The sequence below is a fragment of the Mytilus californianus genome, unplaced genomic scaffold (assembly GCF_021869535.1).
Source record: "Mytilus californianus isolate M0D057914Y unplaced genomic scaffold, xbMytCali1.0.p SCAF_74, whole genome shotgun sequence".
NCBI classification, from domain to species: Eukaryota; Metazoa; Mollusca; class Bivalvia; order Mytilida; family Mytilidae; genus Mytilus; species Mytilus californianus.
The window spans coordinates 327912-354425 of NW_026262728.1; the positions used below are offsets into that span (position 1 = coordinate 327912).

Consider the following 26514-nt stretch of genomic DNA (forward strand, 5'->3'; position numbering starts at 1 on the left):
ATTATTCAATTTGGTTACCTCTGGTCACCTTACACATATATTGACGTTGGTTACCTCTAGCCATATTGAATTTGGTAAACTTTGGTAAACTTGCACACATGTTGACTATGGTACCTTGTGGTTACCTCACAATGATGTTCTTGTCAAATTATACATATATTTGATTTGTTTACTTCTGGTCACCTAACACATATTTTGACGTTGGTTACCTCTGGTCACCTAACACATATATCGACTTTGGTTACCTCTGATTACCTTTCACATATATTGATTAGGCTCCCCCCTGGTCATCTTACAATAATATTCTTGTTCTTTCTGCTCGACGTACACATCAACTGTACCTCAAGTACAGACCGATTGTATCTACGTAAATATACAACCAACCTTGTTGAATACTAATGTGTGTTTCCATTAAAACTTTCGAAAGGCTTTGTCTTCTTGAGGTACACATCAACTGAACCTCAAGTACAGACCAACTACGTTTACATAAACCAAGACCTAATGATCAATAATGTGTATTACAATCAAAACATTCGACAGGCTTTTCTACTCGACGTACACATCAACTGTACCTCAAGTCACCTTGCGCAGATATCGACTATGCCTCTCCCTGATCATCTTACAATGATAATCTGGTTGTTTTTAGACAGATATGAATGTGGTTATCTCAAATCACCTTACACAGATTGTAACTTTTGTTACACAATATATCCTATCACAGATATCGATTTATTTACCTCTGATCACAATACACAGATATTGACTATAGTTATCTCTGGTCACCGTATCCTTATGTTATGTTAACTTTACACATATAACTAACGTGGTTACCTCTGGTCACCTAACACTCATAATGCCTTTGATTACATCTACTCAATTGACGCAGATATTGACTTTGATAACCTCTGGTCACGGAACACAGATTTGGTTCCCTTTATTCTCTTTAGGCAAATATTGACATTGGTTCTAGTGTTCTCTTTAGACAGATATTGACTTTAGATACCTCTGTTCACCATAATTACACATATGTTGACTTTGTGTACCAATGCTAGCCCACCAGAGATAGCGTTTTTGTTACTTCTGCTCACCTTACACAGATATTGACTATTGTTACCTCTGGTTACCTTACACTGCTGTTCTGGTCACCTTACACAAATGTTTAATATGGTAACTTCTGATCACCTTGTAGATATAATGACTTTGGTTACATCTACTCAATTGACACAGATATTGACTTTTGTTACCTCTGGTTACCTTATACTGCTGTTCTGGTCACCTTACACAAATGTTTAATATGGTAACTTCTGGTCACCTTGTAGATATAATGACTTTGGTTACATCTACTCAATTGACACAGATATTGACTTTGGTTACCTCTCTTCACCATAATTTGACATATGTTGACTTTGGTTACCCATGCTCGCCTAACAGAGATTATGTTTAATTACCTCTACTCACCTTACACAGATATTGACTATTGTTACCTCTGGTTACCTTACACTAATGCTCTGGTCACCTTACATATATGCTTAATTTGGTCATATTACACTGATATTCACTTTGGTTACCTCTGGTCACCTTACACATATATTGAACTTTGTTACCTCTAGTCACCTTGTTAAGATACTAACTATGGTTACCTCTGGTATCCTTACAATGATGTTCTTGTCACATTACACAAATATTTTATTTTTTACCTCTGGTCACCTAACACATATCTTCACTTTTGTCATCTGATCACCTTACACAGAAATTTACTTTGTATAACTCTGGTCACCTTACACATATCTTGACTTTTGTTACCTCTGGAAATCTTACACTGATGTTCTGGTCACCTTACACAAATGATTAATTTGGTTACTTCTGGTAACCTTGAAAGGATATTGACTATTTTTACCTCTCGTCACCTTTCAATTATACTCTGGTCACATTACACAATTGTTCAATTTGGTTACCTCACCTAACACATATATTGACGTTGGTTACCTCTAGTTATATTGACTTTGGTTACCTCTGGTCACCTTGCACAGATATTGACTATGGTACCTTGTGGTAAACTTACAATGATGTTTTTTTTTTCATTACACATATTTTGACGTTGGTTACCTCTGGTCATCTTACACATCCATTGACTTCGGTTACCTCTGATTACCTTTCACAGATATTGACTATGCTTCCCCCTGGTCATCTTACAATGATATTCTTGTTCTTTCTGCTCGACGTACACATCAACTCTACCTCAAGTACAGACCGATTGTATCTACGAATACATACAACCCACCCTGATGAATACTTATGTGTGTTACCATTTAAACTTTCTATAGGCTTTATATAGATATAAGAAGATGTGGTATGAGCGTCAATGAGACAACTCTCCATCCAAGTCAAAATTTATAAAAGTAAACCATTATAAGTCAAAGTACGGTCTTCAACACGGAGCCTTGGCTCACACCGAACAGTAAGCTATAAAGGGCCCCACAAATTACTAGTGTAAAACCATTCAAACGTGAAAACCAATGGTCTTATCTATATAAAAAACGAGAAACGAGAAACACTTATGAACCACATCAACAAACGACAACTACTGAACATCAGATTCCTGACTTAGGACAGGTGCAAACAAATGCAGCGGGTTTAAACGTTTTAATTGTACCAAACCTTCACCCTTTTTCTGAAACAATAGTGTAACATCACAACATAGAAAGACACACTATAGAATAACAACTGAAATAGCTTAAAGGAGACGTGACACAATTTTTTTTTTTTTTTTTTTTTTAATTAATTAATTACTATTGGTCAAAAAACATATTTTAATAAATTTTTCTTGTCAAAACCTCATGAAACGGCCTTTTTATGGTCAAATAATCCAGCGCTTGTCGTAATCTTTGATTTTTAATTAGATACCGGTCACGTGATCGTGATGACGTCAGTGGATACAAGCTGAGAAAATGTCTCAATATGGACGAAGTCGATCACATTTCTGCATAATTAAACAATGGACGGTGTTGACAGCAGTTTTCAAGACAACTCTCAAACTTTAGATATTCGACCGTATCAGTTTGAGCCGTTACTTGTTGAAAATAATCAAGTAGAAGATATAAATGTGTCATCCGAAGAGTCCGACATTGACGATCTTTCAAGCAATATGCAAGCTGTAGGATCTGCAAAGAATAAATGTTTGTTGTTAATTTAGTTTTACAGAACTTTAATTACTGTGATAATTATTTAAGACATATAAATACAAGTGAACGTCTTGGGTCACACAATGGTCAATTGCATTTCTGAATAATTATGTGGTTTTAAATTACAATTATAATGAAATCAAAAATATAGAGAAATATACCTAACTTCTTAACTCCATTTTATTTGAGCTTTCATGGATAGTTGTCTGATTAGCAATCAATTTACCACTAATAAATTGGTTCTTAGATATTAATTTAATAATTTAAATTAGTTAGTTTGCTAAATGTAGCGTTCAAGTTCAAAAGTTTATTATAGTTTATTATAGTCGCACCACATACATACACGTATAAACACAATATGAAATATAATGCACATTTTAAAATTTAGAATGCATATATAGAGATCTGTGTAGAAATATATCGGTACTATAACAATTATTTCACTATAAATCAAGATATATTTCTTAAAAATGTTTGAATTTAACAGGTAATTGAATTACATTAAATAAGACAATTACCAAGTATGTTGGGTGTGAAATTTGAATTACTGAAGCAGCCCCCAATACATGTGTAATAAGTGTGACATAACAGGGGAAGTATTAAAAGTAATATTTAAAGAAGTTTTGAAACAGTAAAATATATTCATGTATTTGTCTCCTCCATAATCATCCCATTGAAAATGTTCTAGGAGTACTGATTTTTTGTTGTTGTGATATTTGTTATAATGTGTATATCTTCAGTCTATACTTATACATGATCTACTACTCCCAGGTCTGTATCAATTGGATTTATTTCCATTATTTAAGTTAAAACTATATTATTCAGCTTCATGTCTTATGCGATATAAAGACTTGCATACATACACTAGCCAAAATATTTGTTTTTCATTCAAGTCACCTTTTTGCATATTTCACCTCAATAACCTTGCATCAATGGTCTATCATTTTGATAGTATGACTTGGCATCTCTTCACAATTTTTTTTATAAAGAAATAAAAAGATTTTCCATAAATAAATGAAATAATAAGGGTAAATAATAAAAACTTAATTGCAATACACCTTTTATACATGCCTAATTTTTATTAGAATCTATGTACCTACTGCAGGTTATGTTTTAGTTATGGAGACTGACAGGCATTTAAATTTTTAATTTTCCAGGTTTTTTTTTAATTCTTTTCTTACTTTAAAAACATTTCTTTTTTATTGTCTATTCATTTTGCTTATTATACTCCATTCTTTACAAAGTAAATTCAGCAACCCATTATTTCCTATCCCCCCCTTTTTAAGCTGCACTGTCAGTCCTTTTTTCTCTATTCTGTAAAACCCCATAACGGACAGTCGGGTATTGTTTATTCCAACAGGTAAAACAGATATGCATTACGTAACTTATGTCTGTAACATTTGCTCTAGTCTATTTTCCAACCTCACCTGTGCACCCAGCAGGTGATCATGGATGTATACAGATTCGACGCATATTACGCAGTATTGCATATTACCTATGTCTTATCTATCATCACCTGGCGGCATGACACCTGTAGCTTTCAACTTCAAAAGGTAACCCAGCATTGCGGATAAAGTGTGCCGCATACCTGTAACTTCTGATCGATGTTTATGGATGTATGTCCAATTTCAGTGTACACACCTGCACACGTGAACAGGTAGTGAGGTACACTAAGGAGGTACACGATACCAAATTTTAAACACTGAGATATATTGGGCTGTACACAAATATGACGAAACTATAAAAAAATAATATTATTAAAAGGGGACGCAAAAAAATATTTGCGAAGATAAAAAAAAAATATTTACGTCAGCCTTTCTCCGCTTTTCATAAGCTCCCCGCTTAGGTATAAGTGGCCTTGGCTCAGCTGTTGTTGGTTGTGTCAATGGAATGTCAGGTACCGCATTTGGACGGAGTTTTGACTTCATGGTAGGACAGCCCTCGAGATTCTTCATAACTTCTGGGTCACGATCGTAACATGCATTTGTAAAGTGGGCGGAACAAAGTCTATGACCAGTGCTTGGTAGGAAGTCCCATCTCTTACAATAGTGTGTCCACGCCTTCCTGGTTTGCGGGTTACTCGGAAAACGGAAAAAAACTAATTAAATTGTCCTTCTTATGCCTATTGTTGCATCCACTGGCAGCACACAGAACCATTTTTAATCACTGTCATGGGTTTTGTTGGAAGATATTCGAAAATGAAATGAGCTAATTATGCCTATACACCCGTCAGTCAAATATGATTGATGAAACCACTGACGTCACAGCCTCGTTCTGAGTGACTTCCGGGATTGAAATATGCATAATTAGTATGTCGACAGATCGATACATTTAAATTCATATTTTATCCATTTAAACGATAATTATATTGCTTTCGATGTTTTTTGGGGGGTAATTATGTATAAATAAATATTTATTTCAAAAAAAAAAAACAAACAAAAAAATCATGTCACATCTCCTTTAACTCAATCAAAGGACATATTAACACCAGTGAACATACACTGAACAAATAAATTTGACCTATGATACAATGTAAATACAAACTAAATAAACTAAGGGAAGAATAATAAAAGTAACATGTTATATCGGTATGAAATGTTAAACAATTTAAGAAAAACAATATGCTCGAACACAAATATGTCTACTTGAGGTACACATCAACAATTACTGCACCTCAAGTACAGACCAATTCAATCTATATACACCCAAATATAATGAATATAAATGTATTACAATCAAGAATTTGGACAGGCTTTGTCTACTTGATGTACAAATCAACTGCACTTCAAGTAAAGATCGATGGAATCTACATACACCCTATAATCAACTGAATCTCAAGTATAGATCAACTACACTTACATAAACCAAAACCTAAGGAACATTAATGTGTATCACAATCGAAACATTCGACAGGCTTTGTCTACTCGACATACACAAGTACAGACTGATTGAATCTACATACAACCAACTCTGATGAATACGAATGTGTGTTACCATTAAAACTTTCAAAAGGCTTTGTCTACTTGAAATACACATAAGATCATCAACTATACCTAGAGTACAGACCAATTCAATATAAATACACTCAATTCGGATGAAAATATTACCATCAAAACTTTCGACAGGCTTTGTTTACTTGCGGTACACATCAACTGAACCTCAAGTAAAGACCAATTCAATCTACATACACACAAGTATAATGAATATTAATGTATTACCATCAAAACTTTGGACACGCTTTGTCTACATGAAGTACACATCATTTGTACCTCAAGTACAGACAAATTCAATCTTTATACAGTAGAACCTAATGAACAGGAATGTCTATTACCAACAACAATTTTGACAGGCTTTTCTACTTCACGTACATCGTTTCTTTATAAAGTATGAAATTATAGCGGTTCTCTAGATATAGAGCGGACACAATTTGTTACGGACGGACGGACGGACAGACGGCAGATGGACAGACTGATCACTTTAGGGCGACCCGCCACTAGGCGTGGCCCTAATAAAAAGATATGTAGAATATACACCGATGCGATAGAAACCAACAACAAAATAACTGTTAACACAGAGATATGTCTCGCCTACTTGTTACCTTGACAATGCAAATGTTGAAATTAAAATAGCAATGTAAGTTATGCAAATATTCAAAGTCAATGAACCATGACTGAAGTTACAGGGCTAAACAATCTCCATGGAAATGGGATGTGCCAATGCAATACAACTGCATACCAAATACCACTAAAACCTCATAAGTCGTTCCTTTTAAACAAACCTAAACACAAACATTAACTTGCAAACTATGTACAAGTTTGAGAATCAATGAATCATAATGAGGGTGTGGGGTTATATAATCTCCATGGAAATGAAACTTGCAAATGCCAAAACATGTGCATACCAAATATCATTGACTTAACATAAGTGGTTCATCTTAAACTAACCTATTCACAAACTAATACATGTAAACTAACCAAAAGTTTCAAAGTCAATAGACCGTGACTGAGGGGGCAGGCCCAAATAATCTCCATGGAAATGAGATATGCCTATGCTTATACAACTGCATACCAAATATCATTGACCTACCACTAGTGGTTCCCCATAAACTGACCTAATCACAAACTAATACATCACAAAAAAACCAACTTTAAACTGAAGAATCTAATTTTGCAATGTTTTTCTATGATAGCTTATATGAACCTGGGAGATCATCATGACCTATATTTTCTTCACTGTGAGCCTGTGCGAAGTTTTAAAGTTAATAAAAAGATGAAAACTAAATAATTGATGATTTATTGAATTGTTGTTTGCATCCCCCCCCCCCCCCCCCCCCCCCCCCAAAAAAAAAATTTTGGTAGTGCAATTGTAAATTTGAGATTTTTGTAGATTACTAAAAGAAATCAACACATCATAGACTTCAAAATCCTCTATTCAGTTTATATTCATGCTATTTGTCCTTTGCTGCTACAAATGATTTCCGCTTCTTGTCAACACCAAGTTCTTGGCTCAACAATTTTATTTTTTATGAAGTGCTCTTCCTTTTTGGTGAACTTCCGAGAGATGACCTATCTAAAGATGCTAATAAACTCGACCTGTCAGAAGAAATCAAAGCTCAAAACTAATATTTACCATTTCTGGTGTATCCTTGCTATAACCTGATCGACGATCACTGATCAAAAGGGAAAAATCTCAGAATATAAAAGAAACCTGGGGCTTCATACTTATTTTCGTTGTTTGCTAATTGCATCTATATATTTCTTGATCTTTGATAAAATTGAGAATGGAAATGGGGAATGTGTCAAAGAGACAACAACCCGACCAAGGAGTAGAAAACAGCCCAAGGCCACCAAAGGGTCTTCAACACAGCGAAAAAATCCCGCATCCTGGAGGCGGGCTTCAGCTTGCCCCTTAGGTATCAATATACAGTTAGGAAAAAAAATTTAAATTTAACCTCATAAATTTTACCATCCCCTTTTCCTTGCTTTGTTACAAATTAAGCTTACTGTTTGTGTCATATATGTGCATATGTATATAATCAGTATCTTCCATAGATTTGATATCAAGGAGTTAAAAATGTTAAATATAACTTCTTTTTTGATGTATCCATGGCAACAATCTGCATTTATAAAATTTGCAATAAAATATTGCAAAAAGGGGATAAAGATGTCACATATTTGACCAAAAACTTGGCAAAAATTAGAATTTCATTCCCTTGGAGTGATACCTTTTCTGAAACTGTTTAAATATATCTATCAAGGGATCCAATAAAAATCATATGTCGTTCGTTTCATTTTTTTGTAAAATTGCGTATAAAAGTTCGGTTGAAAAAATAGTGTTTGTAAACATTACAATAATTTCTGGACCTTTGGTTATTCTAGCTATGAAAATATGTACAGTCTATCAGAAAATAGCCCATAAAACATGTAGACAATAATCTTGATGTTCTTATATATAAACCCACTTTGAATGCTAAATTAGTCATAAGCTGTCTAAACATGAATTTTATTGTACAATAACTTTCATATTTGAAAAATCCACAGGGGCCAAAATGCGAAACCACACTCCTAACTGTGTATTTTTACCTTAACACTTTAATAGTAATTATTTTTTTTCAAATTCTCCATTTTCAGTAATTTTCTGTGAACATTCTGTTAGCTAATACGAGTAAAATGGCCTTTTATTTTTGAAAATTGGTTGAGTAATAAATATTTATTTGGTTAGAAGTTTACACTGAAAAGCGACAAAAACTGATTTAAAGAAAAGTGCCAAGTAAAAGTGTAAAATCTCATTTCTACTTCAATTTCTGGTTAAATTTTAAAAACTATACATTGTACCTCTTGTTTCTGTTTTTTAATGTTGAAATCTTAATAAGGTATCTGAAGATGCAATATTGTACAAAATTTAGCAATTTGAGGCATAAAAATGTTATTTTTTATGTGTATTGCATACAAAGCCTTGATTAAGAAACTAGGTAACAGGGAATCAATTTCTAACATGTCTAACAACGGAAAGAACTATACATTTAATTTATGCCAAAATGTAACATGAAACTTGAATAAAAATAACTGTTTGATATATTCACAAGAAAAAATACAAAGCTTTCAATACTTGGGCTTCTACATAGAGTAAAATTCTTTAGTAGCAAAGCTTAAGCCTATAGAGTATAAATATAAGCTTTAAATTGTATGTCTGACAAGAAAAGAAAAGTTCATTGATATCTTTAAAAATTTTCAATAAAATGCTCCACGGGCGCAGCTTGAAACGACTGCAGGGGTCGAACTTGAACAGTTGGGGCAATTATAGGCACTACATTCAAGCTTGATACAGCTCTGAATTTGAATTGTGTTTAAATATTTGACACAGCATCACTACAAAAGTCAAAAAGTCTGAAAAGACCAGTTTTTGTCTGAATTTGCATGAATTTTTACTCGACATTCTTAATTTGTCTGAATAATTTTTAAAAATTCTTGACATAGTATGAATTTGTCTAATAAGGTTCTTGATTTTTCTTGACAAGTGTCTTGACAGTATGAACATTGTATTAAAATTTCTCGACACTTCCTGTATCATCTGATAAGAGTCTGGATTAGTCTCGACCAATTCTTGACTGTCTTAAATTTGTCTCGATCTGTCTTGACATATTCTTGACATTCTTAATAATGTCTGAATATGTCTCGACATATTCTTGACATTCTAAATAATGTCTGAATATGTCTCGACACATTCTTGACAGTCTTAAATATGTCTTGACACTATCTCAACAGTATAAATTTCGCCTGAAATGTGAACAGACTTATTCTGCACTGTTTATGACATTCTATTGCTGTTATATACTCCTTTTTATTATGGCTAAACTAAACTTTGAAGAATCAAGGATTAATTTGGTATAGTAAGATACCCTTTTGGTGCAACTAAGTTGGAAGACCCTGAATAATCCCCCATGTAGTTTAATTTTGATTTATTTTTATTAAACATTTAAGTAATTGTTTTCACTTGAAATATAAGTCGAAGGTATTGACAAACAGCATTTAGATTTTTGCCGTTCGCAAAACTGCCAGTCAAATTTGCTTTACTAAAATAGGTGTCTTGTATCTCTTTTGGACCCCACAATTCATCTTTTGGGTTTGTGTGGCTAAAAAAAGAGGGGGGGCTTTCGTTTAGGTCAAAGAATTTGTTCCCATCTTGATTCAAAAACCTTATTCATTTTTTAGAACAACCCAAAAACATTTTTTATTCAAATTTGAGTGTTGAATTTTATAATTTTTTATCAAAATAAATATTTGTGATAACTCCTTCCTGAAAAGAAAAAAATGTTTAGATCTATATTATGCATGTCTGTTTGAGAACCATTTCATTAGACCAATGATTTCTATAGAAATCATTGATGGGACCAGAGACATATAATACATGTATTATATGTCTCTGATGGGACCCATTATAAATACATTTTTTTTATTATTCCTGGAGTAGATAATAATTTTCTTTTAATCTTTGGGAATTAATCAATTTGTTTTTATGTTAAAATAATTAACTTCATAATTTTGATGAAGAAAATTCATTTCAATTCAATTTTTTTCATCAAAATGATGATTTTCATTTTCATCTATCAATAAACTTTTTAAATTGTAGTGGCATGGTCGTTCAACTGATAAGTTGTATGGCTGATTACAGGTTAAGCAATAACTTCTATTTGACAGTTGCGTGTACTCTGGGGTGTGGAATACCTTAATTTAATGGGGATCATCCTGTCCATGTGTAATACTTAATATATTCCAACAGATGACATTACACAAATTTTTCTTCTGTTAAATGAATGATTTGTATATCATCATAATTTGCTATTTATATAAACCACATTTTTGTATAATAGTTATTTACCATATCAACATTGAATATTATGAATGTAGAATGAAATATGTCTACAGTATGATTGGTTTGAATCATTTAATTTATAAGATTTAGGAATCAAAATTTGTAATTATTTAAAAACCCACATTGAAATTGTTTTATATCAACACACCCACATTTGAATTATTTTATACTTTAGATTTCATAGCCATATTTGCATTTGTAAAAATATTTATATACCCAAATTTTATTTTTGTTGTAAAGAAGTGTAACTTGAAACAACAGTATATCATATAAAGAGAAATAAAGATTAAAGTTATATCATAAATATTGGTCATGATTTGTAAAACTCAGAACTGTCAAGTAAATTTAAGACACGATTCAAAATGTTCAGAATATGTCAAGCCATACTGAGAAAAAATAAGAATGTCGAGAATATGTCGAGAAATTTCAAGACAGTATTCAAATGTCAAGAATTTGTCAAGAAATTTTAAGACCATATTCAGAATGTCGAGAATATGTCGAGTAAATTTCATACAAATTTAATATAAATGAGAATTTGTCAAGAAAAATTAAGACACAAGTCATACTTTTGGAGAATGTCGAGTAAAAGTTCATGCAAATTAAGACAAAAAATGGTCTTTTCAGACTTTTAGACTTTTGTAGTGCATACATGTAGGTTTCTGACACAGAATGAACGTGGTCAAAGAACAGAAAAATTTTAAATTGGACTTTTACCTTTAATGGTCCAATATCCAAAATCTAAATACATGGTTAGAATCAGCATATCAAAGAACCACAAGAATTAAATGTTTGATGAAATCAACAGATCAAACAATTTCAAATTTTGGACCCTATAGACCTCAATGTGGACCAATTTGATAAGGGGGCCCAAAATTCAAAATGTAAATACATGGTTAGATTCAGCATATCAAGGATTAAGAATCCCATATATTCAATTTTTGTTGAAATCAAACAAAGTTTAATATTTGACCCAGATTTGGACCAACTTGAAAAATAGGTCCAAAATCAAAAATCTAAATATAAGTTTAGATTCAACATATAAGAGAACCCCTTTGGACCTTATTGAAGGCCGGTCCCATAATCAAAAGTCTAAATACATGGTAAGATTCAGCATATATAAGAACCCCAAGAGTTCATTTTTTTTAAATCACACAAAGTTTATTTTTGGACCCTTTGGACCTCAATACGGAACAATTAAAAAACAGGGCCAAAATCGAAAATCTAAATACCAGGTTAGATTCAGCATATTAAAGAACCCAAGAATTCAAGAAATTGAATTAAACCACATTGAAATTGATCAAGAAATAAGCAATGTATACCAAGTATTAGAAAAGTATTGTTTTAAGCACCCTTTTCCTAAACGGCTAGGGCCATAATCCCCAAAAAATCAATCCCAACCTTCCTTTTTTGCTATATGGAACCTTGTGGTACAATTATATAGAGGTCCATACACTTATTCTCAAGTTACTGTCTGGAAACCAAATGACTTTGGCAGACGCCAACAACGTCATAACATTATATGACCCCAAAAACGTTTGTGGCCATATAAAAATTAAATCTGGGACATAATTACCATAAAAATGATAAATAAAATCAGAAAAAAAACAAAGAAACAGAAGAATAACCTTAAGAACATAGATATATTTTTAAAATCTCTTTAGTGTCAATACGTGAGTTATACTATGCAGTATACGGTCATTTTCAATTTTATGTGACTGTGTTTTAATCATGTCAATACATTTCTGTACATTTTGTCCTTTCAAGTTCAGACCTATTTTCTGACACCTGCAATTTAATGTGGGCTTCTTTTACAATTTATTACAGCTACACTGCATCATCTCTTTTAGAATAATCATGGTTAATATTTGCTACCTTTTCATTACACAAATATATAATTATAATAATCAGACAATCAAGTAAATTTGACAGCATGATGTACCTGAATCACATACATAATGTGTAGACCACATGTATTTTTATACTAGATCTAAAATGAAAATGCTTACCTCATCAATTTAGACTGTTGTTTACACTTAGGGATAAAACATGTGTGAATTTAGAATCGAGCTACCAAAAGATCAATATCAATTTCACTGTTCAGTGAAGTTTTAATAAAACTATACATACAATATAGGTGAAGAAACCTACTGTATAAGTGCAAACATTTTTAAATCTGTTTTATGTACTGTAAATTCAGAAATTATTGCATTCATTTATTGTTGCGATTCTAGGAAAATCTACATACACATAAACATATAACAAAATGTGAGTTCTTATAATTGTGATTATTGGTAATTTTGTACATTTTTCCTTTGATGTGTACTCTTTGATAATGTCAGTATCCTTGGACTGGTTATGATAAAAAAATTATTGGGTCAGTTCACATTTGACATGTGCGAGTGCACCGCATAAGGATCTACTTTTCCTTTCATTCACAAAAATCACACGTAATTTTTTTCGCAGAAACGCACGATTTTTTGGGTGATTTTTAAAATACTTGTCATTGTTTCAATAAAGTTTGTTTAGCTTTTTTGAACAGTTTTGTCTAAAATTCGTTAAAAATTTGAACAGAAAAAGTTCGTTATATATCCCTATTATTATTTAATCTATTGATAGCTTACCTTACTATCCCTATAGATCTATCTATAAGCAGCTTAGCTTGCATGTTAAATAGTATGGTGCTGTTCCAATGTGTCTTCTTTTTCTCTTTCTTGAGGAGGATATTTTCAACCTGTTCAGTCACTATAAAGTGTTACAATTCATATTTAGACGCAACACATAAATGGTGACCAAAAAGGTACCGCAATCACAGGATGGACCCTTAAATAAAAAAAATAAAATATACACATTTTTTTATCTTTTTTTATGGGACAAGGAGATGTGATTTTATTGCCAATGCATCGACACTTATTTATGATGATTCATAGACTGAAAAACAAATAAGTGAACAAATTACAGGTTACGGTAGGGCCTTCAATATTTCAACGGTCCAGGTTGAAAAATAAATGACATGACTTGAAAAAAAAACATGAAAACTAAAAATTAGACCAAATTTGAGCTCGAGTTACATTCATTGAAATATTTGAAATAGTTATGAGGTTAACAAGACATGAGCTTTCAGATAATCTACAAACATGCTGCCCACACCTGAAAAAATAATTGTCTGCTTTCAGAGTGCTTTCCTAAATTCATGAATGAGTGCGATCGTCTTCTGGCTGAACGCCAAGCGTATAAGGATAAGATAAATGTGATTTTAAAGGAAATTATCCATCTGATAATTTACAAGTAAATAACAGATTTTACCTGAACTTCTAAAACAATGATTCAAATCGTATGCTTCTTTGCTATGTAAAACTAGAGGCTCTAAAGAGCCTGTGTCATTCACCTTGGTCTATGTGCTGCAGTGCATATTAAACAAAGGACACTCTACAACATTAAAGACAAGAAAAGAATTAATGACAAAATTCTCTGTTTTGGTGATGGTGACTTGTTTGTAGATCTAACTTTACTGAACAATTTTGCTGTTTACATTTTATCTCTATCTATTATAATATTCAAGATAATAACCAAAAACTGCAAAATTTCCTTAAAATTACCAATTCAGGGGCAGCAACCCAACAAGGGGTTGTCTGATGCATCTGATAATTTCAGTGCAGATAGATCTTGACCTGATGAACATTTTTACAGCCTGTCAGATTTGCTCTTAATGCTTTAGTTTCAGAGATATAAGCCAAAAAATGCATTTTACCACCATGTTCTATTTTTAGCCAAGGCGGCTATCTTGCTTAATAAGTGGGGTCATTGGATACACTTTTTAAGCTAAATGCCCTAAGGATGATTTAGGCCAACTATGGTTTGATTTGGCCAAGTAGTTTCAGAGGAGAAGATCTTTGTAAAAGATTACAAAAATTAAGAAAAAATTGTGAAAAAAAATTGACTTTAAAGGGCGATTACTCTTTATGGGGTCAATTGACAATTTTTGACATGTTTGACTTATTTGTAAATCTTACTTTGCTGAACAATTTTGCTGTTTACATTTTATCTCTATCTATTATAATATTCAAGATAATAACCAAAAACTGCAAAATTTCCTTAAAATTACCAATTCAGGGGCAGCAACCCAACAATGGGTTGTCTGATGCATCTGATAATTTCAGTGCAGATAGATCTTGACCTGATGAACATTTTTACCGCCTGTCAGATTTGCTCCTAATGCTTTAGTTTCAGAGATATAAGCCAAAAAATGCATTTTACCACCATGTTCTATTTTTAGCCAAGGCGGCTATCTTGCTTGATGGGTGGGGTCATTGGATACACGTTTTTACCTAAATACCCTAAGGATGATTTAGGCCAACTATGGTTTGATTTGGCCAAGTAGTTTCAGAGGAGAAGATCTTTGTAAAAGATTACAAAAATTAAGAAAAAAATGTATAAAAAATTGACTTTAAAGGGCGATTACTCTTTATGGGGTCAATTGACAATTTTTGACATGTTTGACTTATTTGTAAATCTTACTTTGCTGAACAATTTTGCTGTTTACAGTTTATCTCTATCTATTATAATATTCAGGATAATAACCAAAAACTGCAAAATTTCCTTAAAATTACCAATTCCTAGGCAGCAACCCAACAATGGGTTGTCTGATGAGTCTTAAAATTTCAGGGCAGATAGATCTTGACCTGATGAACATTTTTACCGCCTGTCAGATTTGCTCCTAATGCTTTAGTTTCAGAGATATAAGCCAAAAAATGCATTTTACCACCATGTTCTATTTTTAGCCAAGGCGGCTATCTTGCTTGATGGGTGGGGTCATTGGATACACGTTTTTACCTAAATACCCTAAGGATGATTTAGGCCAACTATGGTTTGATTTGGCCAAGTAGTTTCAGAGGAGAAGATCTTTGTAAAAGATTACAAAAATTAAGAAAAAAATGTATAAAAAATTGACTTTAAAGGGCGATTTCTCTTTATGGGGTCAATTGACAATTTTTGACATGTTTGACTTATTTGTAAATCTTACTTTGCTGAACAATTTTGCTGTTTACAGTTTATCTCTATCTATTATAATATTCAGGATAATAACCAAAAACTGCAAAATTTCCTTAAAATTACCAATTCCTAGGCAGCAACCCAACAATGGGTTGTCTGATGAGTCTTAAAATTTCAGGGCAGATAGATCTTGACCTTATGAACATTTTACCTACATCAGATTTGCTCTAAATGCTTTAGTTTCAGAGATATAAGCCAAAAACTGCATTTTACCCCCATGTTCTATTTTTAGCCATGGTAGTCGCATTATTCACAATAAAAACCTCTCAATAATTTCTGAATTTACAATATCAACATTGATCAATGTATCTAAATTTGTCTACCTTATTGAATAGTTTCCCGAAATATTCAAAAACTCATATGTATATGCATACTTAATTGAAGCTATATAAATAGAATAGGTAAATTGTTAACAGTAAACATGCTTTTATAGACATTACTATACAGTATGTGTTTTTCTGTTGTTGAAGGCCATACAAGTGCCTATAATTCAGTCAGAGCTCTGACATAAACAAGTCATAATATATTTATCTCATCACTTTCAATTATTTCAAAATACAAAGAAAAACCAGGTGAGAAAAAATGGATCATACAATTTTCTGAATATCAAAAGATTTACAAATTACAATATTGGATACATTTACTAGTACCATGACAATACTTCAAATCTTCCAAGGAAAAACAAGATACTTATTTATGATAAGACTATGTTAATAAAAGATATATTCTCATCCACTTTAAGCTAAATGTATTAAGAGCAAAACATTTATTATTTTAATATTTCATTGAGGTAAATACTGTTGTGCAAACTGACTCAAACAAGTCACATTATGTTCTGACTTACTAAACGTATTACAACTTTTAAGTCTAGTATTGTCATATTGATTTAAAAATGTATAGGTAAGCCAGATAAAAGACAGAGAGAATAAATTCCCCATAAGTCACAATAATGAGGACTATAAAAAAGTTTATTTGGTATATTCAATATTAAATGTATTTTGTTTTAAACAGGTCAAATCATGTTCTGACTTAAAAGAGTCAGTCCAAAACTAAAATAAATTTATTGAAATATTTAAGCCGGGCATTGCAGGGCTTAAAGGAAGTACACCTAGCTTTGATTGGAAATTTTGTTCTGCAAATTGACTTAAACAGGTCAAGTCATGTTCTGACTTTAAAAAATCAGTTAAAAACTAAATTTATTGAAATTATTAAGTCAGGCATTGCCATTTGATATTAATGATAATGTATTGAAAAATCAATTAATAAACTCAACAGTGGCAGATTCAGAAGGGGGCTAAGAGGAAGAACACATAGCTTTGATTAGAAATTTTGTTCTGCAAATTGACTCAAACAGGTCAAATCATGTTCTGACTTAAAAGAGTCCGTCAAAAACTATATGGATATGCATAAAATCTGGTTCATAATTTTTGAAAAGATGGAGAGATTAATGAGTCTATATTTTGTTATTCCGACTCACAAATGTCACTATGTGACAAATTTAGGGAATTTTTCTCTCCTTTTGACTGATTCCTACATGTTGTATGGGTGCCATAACTATCACTACAACATGTACAAAGTCAGCACATTCTAAGGGACGCCATCAAAAGACCAATGTAGGATAAAAAGACTTAAATCAAATAGTTTGGGGGTGGGGGTGGGGTTAAAGTTGCTGCAAGTTTTGTTTATCCAAAATCGATTTTACATAAATCCATATTGGTCAATCAATCTTTCCCAAATTAAGTTAAGAGGAGGGGGTGGGGGGGGGGGGGTCAGTGAAAAAACTATGTGATGTGAATTAAGTTTTTTATCCTACATTGAACTTTTGATGTCGTCCCTAATGACTTGACCTATTACAGTATTTCTGTCTGAATTTTGTATGAATATTCTGTATTTACTAATTTAACTACATGTATGTGATTGCAAGTGTATTAATTAGCTTTGTTTATTACTTATATTAAACTAAACCTCTATTAATCAATTATCTTTACTCTGGTTATTGATTATATAAGAAAAACTCTGCCTATTACTATATGACTGTAATCTAAACTCTGATTGTTAACATCCTGGATTGCATATCTGCATGACCATTAAACTCATGGTATGCTCATTTTATTTGAGGATATAAAAGTATTGTTTTTTCAATATAACATTTTCAGACACATTGAATCTGTGAAGACAACTTTCAATTTGACTTTAGAAATTAAAGAGTTTGTAAGCAAAATGTTGGGGAAATTTAATTATAATTAAGAATGTTTAAAATTAGTTAAGAAAAAAGCCGACATTATTAATGTTAAAAAAATTTTGAGGAGAAAAAACACACAAATTCAGACCAAATATGGTGACTTTGTTGTCCTTCAAGAAGCCGTACATATAATCCATAATATTTTCACTGTTTTTTAAATACATGTAAAAGTTGAAAGATAACTATCTATTGATTTTTTTTTAAATAGCTTTTTTCACAACACTTATAACTTTGTAATTTATGTTCCATTGTACACTTGTTATTCTTAATATCTTTAAAAGTTGTTGTTTGGGAACAAAATCTTGTCAGGGTTTCTTATGGTACTAGCATGACAAGTGCATTCATAGTCTAAAATACTCTCAACATTAAAAAAAGTCAGTATTTTCAGATCATTCTGAGTCTTTCTGACCTTATTAAGTCAGAACATTCAGACTTTTATAAGTCAGAACATTCTGACTTCCAATGTTCTTCTCACTTCTGTAGAAACAAAGACTATCTATGTCTCAAATAAGAGGTAAATGCTTCATGTGGCTAAGCATCTGGGGTAGGAATTATAGATGTGTAATTTCAGAAGAGAACAAATATGCCAAAATTTTTTTTTTTTTTTTATATAGATTAGACCGTTGGTTTTTCTGTTTGAATGGTTTTACACTTGTAATTTTTTGAGGCCCTTTATAGCTTGCTGTTCGGTGTGAGCCAATGCTCCGTGTTGAAGGCCGTACCTTGACCTATAATGGTTTACTTTTATAAATTGTAACTTGGATGGAGAGTTGTCTCATTGGCACTCATATCACATCTTCCTATATCCATGTAATTAATAAGATGTGATGCATGTGAGAGGAAAATAATACTGAATAGACAATTCTGTTTGCACAAACACTGATAAATATAATATGTAAAGGTGGTCTCTCAGCAGATTAAAATAAACAAGAAATAATTGTAACAGGATGCTGTTACGAAGTCTCCCAAACAAAGCTCCCATAATTCGTCATTCCCATGGTTGCCTGACATTGGGCAAGTTCCAGTACAAATTGGTTTTGTATAGTAAAGTGATATGCATAAGTGACGCCTAGGGTTTGACCCTGCATGTCATTCAAATCTTCTTGAAATGACGAACAGGAATATCATATGGTTTACCTTTAGGGGTGGTGATCCAGAACATTTCAAAAAGGGGGATGGGGATGACCCCAATGGACTTCCCCTATATTTCATTTGATTTTTTTTATTGTCCTGTGCAAGAATGTATATGGTTTAGGGGTGGGGATCTCGACCGTTTACAAGTTTTCAAACATGAGGGGGTGGGGTGACCCTCAGGGACTTCACCTGTATTTCATTTGATTTGTCTTATTGACCCTTACAAGAATATACATGGTTAAGGGGTGGGGATCCCGACCGTTAAAAAGTTTTAACACAGGAGGGGGTGGGGTGACCCCAAGGGACTTCCCCTATATTTCATTTGATTTGTTTTATTGTCCTATTCAAGAAAATATATGGTTTAGGGGTGGGGATCTCGACCGTTTACAAGTTTTCAAACAGGAGGGGTAGGGGTGACCCCCAGGGACCTCCCCAACATATCATTTGATTTGTTAAATTGTCCCATACAAGAATATATATGGTTTAGGGGTGGGGATCTCTACCGTTTACAAAATATAAGAACATTTGCAAATGGCAGGGGGTGGGGGTAAACCTGGAGACTAGCCTGGTATATTTCATTCAAATCAATTTGACATTATAAAGAGGAATAGAGAAATGACAGGGATAGGGGTGATCCCTGGAGACTTGCCCTACATTTCATTTGATTTGTTTTATCATGTCCCATGATCATAAATGAAGACCAGGTGTGTGCATCACTTATTGTTCTTAAGTTATAACTTTAAAAATAAAAAAAAAAACCCTTGGGTTCTTTAGTTAAACCCCTCCCTTCCTTTTTCTTTTATTAAAATTTTTCCCATTTTCGTTTCATTATCATCATATCAATATTCACAATGATCGTTTTTCTCATAGGGAGAAAAGAATCAGAAAGGTTAAAAAATCAATTCGTGATTGAGTTTAAAAATAGAAAAATCACGTGATGATGTTCAGCTCGAAGCAATAATTTTACTTTTTAAATTGCACTGACTGGTTAATAATGTTAATATTGTTTAAGACAACACGAGTTATTTCCCGAAAATAACAATTCATTATCATAACAACATTTTCTGACCTGAACAAGTCAGAATTGTCAAACACCAGGTCATCTCAAAGACCACGCGTCCGTATTTACAGGTCGCGCGCCTTCATGAAACAGCAAAAAAATCACTTGCAAGGAACTTCTTTATAGGCAAAAAATATAAAAATGCCCATGACAATACGGAGGTAATATGAATTACCTTTCTAAAAATGCCCACAATGACCTAGATTTTCACTAAAAATCGTAAATAATCAATATAATATTCAATGACTTCTCGTTCGAGACACTTCCAAAACAACGACTCTCAAACACGTGATCTCTTGCAAAAAACCACGTGATCGTATGTGTCGTAGATCGGCGGCGAATTCAAAATAACTTCTGGTTTGACGGACTCGAGTGAAAACTACGCAAAACAAAAATTGACGCGTACAGGTCAGAATTTATTATTATATAATAAGTATTGTGCAATAGCAAGAAATTTTCAATTGCACAGTATTGCACAATAGCAAGAAATCTTCAATTGCACAGTATTGCGCAATAGCAAGAAATCTTCAATTGCACAGTATTGGGCAATAGCAAGAAATATCCAATAGCACAATATTGCGCAATAGCAAGAAATTTTCAATTGCACAGTATTGTGCAAAAGAAGATACTTCGTATAAATTGCTTAATTCTTGACCAATTTCAATGGGGTTTTATTCTTGAATTCTTGGGGTTCTTTGATATGCTGAATCTAACCGTGTATTAAGTTATTGGATTTTGGGCCGTGTTTTTAAATTGGTCCACATTGAGGTCCAAAGGGTCCAAAATTAAACTTTGTTTGATTTCATCAAAAATTGAATTATTGGGGTTCTTTGATATGCCGAATCTAACCGTGTATTTAGATTCTTAATTTTTGGTTCCGTTTTCAAATTGGTCTACATTAAGGTCCAAAGGGTCCAAAATTAAACTAAGTTTGATTTTAACAAAAATTGAATTCTTAGGGTTCTTCGATATGCTGAATCTAAACATGTATTTAGATTTTTGATAATGGGCCCAGTTTTCAAGTTGGTCCAAATTGGGGTCCAAAATTAAACTTTGTTTGATTTCAACAAAAATTGAATATATGGGGTTCTTTGATATGCTGAATCTAACCATGTATTTAGAATTTTGATTTTTGGGCCCCATTATCAACTTTGTCCACATTGAGGTCAAAAGGGTCCAAAATTAAACTTTGTTTGATTTCATCAAAAATTGAATTCTTGGGGTTCTTTGATATGCTGAATCTAACCATGTATTTAGATTTTGGATATTGGACCATAATAGGTGAATGTCCAATTTAAAATTTTTAAGTTCTTAGACCACATTCTTTCTGTGTCAGAAACCTATGCTGTGTCAAATATTTAATCACAATCCAAATTCAGAGCTGTATCAAGCTTGAATGTTGTGTCCATACTTGCCCCAACTGTTCAGGGTTCGACCTCTGCGGTCGTATCAAGCTGCGCCCTGCGGAGCATTTTATTAAAATTATAATAACTTTCTTAAAATATCCTGGATTTCTACCAAACTTGGACAGAAGCTTGTTTATGATCATAAGATAGTATCCAGAAGTAAATTTTGTAAAAGAAAATCCTGTTTATCTGTATTTTACTCATAAATTGACTTAGTTTTTCTGCCAGTTAACATTACATTAACTCTGTAGTTTTAAAATTTTTAATTACTTTCTTAAAATATCCTGGATTTGTACCAAACTTGGACAGAAGCTTGTTTATGATAAAAAGCTAGTATCTAGAAGGAAATTTTGTAAAAATTTGTTTCCTGTTTTTCCGTATATTACTTACATGACTTATAAATGGACTTAATTTTTCTTCCAGTTAACATTACATACAGTCTGCAGTTAAAATTTTTAAAACATTTATTAGATTCATAAACCATCCCAGATTTTTACCAAACTTGGACAGAAGCTTCTTACAATCAAAAGATAGTATCTAGAGGAAAATTTTTAATAATTTTTTCCCCATTTTTGTTGAGCCTGCGACTTTTGTCGCAAAAGCTAGACATAGCGATCCTACGTTCCGTCGTCATCTGAATTAAGGGATAAATCATCAAGCAATGTAAAAATTATCTTCTTTATCATTTGTTCATTCAATAAAGTTATGTTTCAACTCTTTTATAAATCTATAGATTTGATTGTATACTGTATTCATTTTTTACAAGCATAACTTTTTTCATACATTTCAAACGTTTTATTTCATTAACTGTAAATCTATTATGTGCATTCCCCTATCACACTGAAAACATGGACAACAGCAAAAGAAGGCGAGACACTGGGTTCCGCGAAACCCTTACGAATTTTTTTATAATAAGAATAGAATAATACAGTTATTTACATTTTGTACTTGTCTCAACTTGGCAGGAAATAATGTATGATTGATTGATTACGTCACTATGTACATGGTTTATATTCGTGATATTCAGGAGTATCAGGACAGCAACAGAATATGTCCATTATGATTATGCAAAATAGGTCTTCAAATATAAATAGCCTATTTAAACAGAAGACCGTGACAAAGATAGGGCAAAAAAGGTGAGAGAGCGAAGTAGTGCTAGTACATGTAATACAGGAAGTGTAACAGGTTGTTATGACATAGCTAAAAATACTAAATAAAATTGAGAATGGAAATGGGGAATGTGTCAAAGAGACAACAACTGACAATTGATCAGACAACAGCCGAAGGCCACCAATGGGTCTTCAATGCAGCGAGAAACTCCCGCACCCGGGGGCGTCCTTCAGCTGGCCTCTAAACAAATATGTATACTAGTTCAGTGATAATGGACGCCATACTAAACTCCAAATTATACACAAGAAACTAAAATTAAAAATGATACAAGACTAACAAAGGCCAAAGTATACATCTCGTGCATGAGACACATGTGAGAAAACAGTTTATGGACTCTACATTCTTGACATAGCACCCGCGACAAAATTTGTTAATATCATTAAAATAATATATTTATGTGGCATAGAAGTATAAAAGGGGAAAGATAATATGTATGGACCTTGTAAATGCAGGCTAAACAAAATCTGGTAGAAATTTGTTGTTACATGTATGAGTAAGTATGGTAAGAGCAAGCTTTAAGGACAGGTTTGATACAAATCAGAATAATGTATATTACCTAGTGCTCCATATGATGTCTTTTAGTGAGATTTTACATGTACCTTGTGAGCTTGCAAGTTGCAGAAGGTAGAACTGATTTTAATTGTGTGGAATCAAGTATTGTTTACTTGTGGCTGCTAAAATGGCTAAGATAAAAATGTGGCACATCATATCAGTCTTGTTCTATACAAGCATTTATAGTATCACTATATGGGTAGTACCAGGACAACTACTTAATATTCTGGTTGATAATTTTGACATGATTATCTATTTTCATCAAGTTGTATGAACAATAATTTACGTTATCTTTTTTTATAACACATATTAATTTTATTGCACCTTTAATCAGTTAATATAAAAATAAGGAGATGTGGTATGATTGCCAATGAGACAACTATCCGTCAAAGTTTAAATGAAGTGAATGTAAGCATTAACAAGTTTGAGCTTTTTAAAAAGCTGTGGACTGCTTCGCTTGATACGGTGCTTTTTGTCCGCAATTTGCTTTTTGTCCGCTTTTGCTTTTTGTCCGATAATTTTGCTTTTTGTCCGACACTTTTGCTTTTTGTCCGTTGCTTTTTGTCCGTTTTGCTTTTTCTCCGATAATTTTGCTTTTTGTCCGACACTTTTGCTTTTTGTCCGTTGCTTTTTGTCCGTTTTGCCTTTTTGTCCGATAATTTTGCTTTTTGTCCGACACTTTTGCTTTTTGTCCGTTGCTTTTGGTCCGTTTTGCTTTTTGTCCGCTGATTTTGAATTATGTCCGATATAAAAATTTGTATAAGTTTTGCAGGTTTCACTTTGAACTTCGAAACACCATGTCCTTTTTGGAGTTAAATACAGACCGTACTAACATTATAAATGATTTGTACATGAAATATTCGTTTCTTTGACTAGATATAAGAAGATGTGGTATGAGTGCCAATGAAACAACTCTCCATCTAGTATGATCAATATGTTCTGAATTTACCGCTCACTTACTTTTAAAATGATTCATTGGAAAAGTTTTATCTTTTGGTATATATTTCTTTTATTTCAGATGTGAAGAAGATCCGAATGCTTCAAATTTTGTATACTAAAGCTTTATGTTTCAATGACATAATTTTCAATTGTCCTTGATTTAATTTTCGTTGTTTCTTTTGTGTATAGGCTGATTGTAGGGTGCACATGTCCGACCGGTAGGTTTCAACTAACTTTTTGTCAATGTTCTATTTTTATGGTTCGGTTTTTTTTCTGATGCTTTTTAAGCAATGGGTCAATTACAATTAGCGTATGCAGGGCTTGTTATTTTTACTAGAATTTTGAACGGGGTTCATCTAACATTGACCTTATTTTCATGTGCTATTGGTCGATGCTTATTTTTCATGAGACTTTGGTGGTTTTTTTTTAATAATCTTATAGTAGACCAAGTATATTTTCTGAAATGATTGTAATGTGAACATACTATTCGCAAATAGTATGTCTAAAATTTAATACATTTTTATGGTTTATTTGTTTGTCTTAATGAGTGTGGTATCTTAGATAATAAATACAATAGGTGGACAATATTGGTTGTATTGGATGATTGCAATATATAGATGCCTTATTGCATGTAAACTGACACTGCCATTACTTTCGTCATTCATCGATCAATCATGAGTTCTCGACATAAGCTAGATTTAATTTATGTATGATTTACACATCCGACAAGAAGTGGCAATCTGACTTTGACCTCAGTTTCATAGTTCATTGGTCAATTTTAAGTATTGGTGGTTATAGGTATGTATCTCGGATAATAATTAAAACATTCATGAAAGATACCATGCAGATGTATAACTGTATTCTCCAAACTCGCGTTTCCCTACAAAGGATTCAACAGTGACGGTCGATTAAAAAAAAATATGGAACTTAGAATAATTGGTAAGATTGCCAATGAAACCACTCTCTACAAGAGACCAAATGTCTTTGATAATAGAGACTACATGACACCGTATGACACTCAACGCGGAGCAGAAATCTTCACCTCATAGACAATCAAAAACGTGAAAATCATCGGCATCATTTATAATGCATAAACCTAAAAACCGAAAAGATAGCGTTAGAATAGATATAAGAAGATGTGGTATGAGTGCTAATGAGACGACTCTCTCATCCAAGTCACAGTTTGTAAAAGTAAACCATTATAGGTCAAAGTACAGTCTTCAACACGGAGACTTGGCTCACACCGAACAGCAAGCTATAATTAAAGGGCCCCAAAAATAACATGTGTAAAACCATTCAAAGGAGAAAACGAACAGTCTTATCTAAATAAAAAACGAGAAACGAGAAACACATATGAACCACATCAACAAACGACTGAACATCAGACGTCTGTTTGACCTTGATCAATATTGTGATAGTCAAGTTTTTCAGATAATTTTACTAATCGGTCAACTTGACATATTTTGTTGACCCATTTTCTTCAAGAAATTTTGCCGAAAATATTACCAATTTTCAAATCATGATTTCTTTGATAGAGGGTTGCTGCTCACAAAGAAGCTGTTAAACCAAGAGTTCCAAGTGGTGAAGTTGAAATCACCCCCTCGTAAGTTTTACGGACGCCTTCAAGAGTTGGTTGACCGTTATGGAATATCTGTTTCACAGATGATAGCGGATATGTTTCAAATGTCTTAACTACAATCCCGTCCCCTTTTCCCTGAATGTGGCCTACCGAATTAGACTTGTTACCGGGTTTGTACTAACATGAGCAACACGATGAGTGCCACGTGTGTAGCAGGAACTGCTTTTAAAAAAGAAGATGTGGTATGATTGCCAATGAGACAACTCTCCACAAGAGACCAAATGACACAGAAATTAACAGCTATAGGTCATCGTGCGGCCTTCAACAAT

General features: G+C 32.7%; 2 long non-coding RNA genes across 2 annotated transcripts in view; both read right to left on the reverse strand.

Annotated features, from left to right (window-relative positions):
* Positions 1 to 22023, reverse strand: part of LOC127710363 (uncharacterized) — a 229198-nt gene extending 207175 nt beyond the window's left edge. Inside the window, exon 1 of the long non-coding RNA XR_007986153.1 lies at positions 21880 to 22023. This is a non-coding gene — a long non-coding RNA (uncharacterized LOC127710363). The remainder of the gene's footprint in view (positions 1 to 21879) is intronic.
* Positions 2755 to 5109, reverse strand: LOC127710365 (uncharacterized). The gene is made up of 2 exons (XR_007986156.1): positions 4991 to 5109; positions 2755 to 3161 (listed from the first exon to the last, which is right to left on the reverse strand). It is a non-coding gene; the product is annotated as an uncharacterized LOC127710365 (long non-coding RNA).
* Positions 22024 to 26514: the final 4491 nt, after the last annotated feature.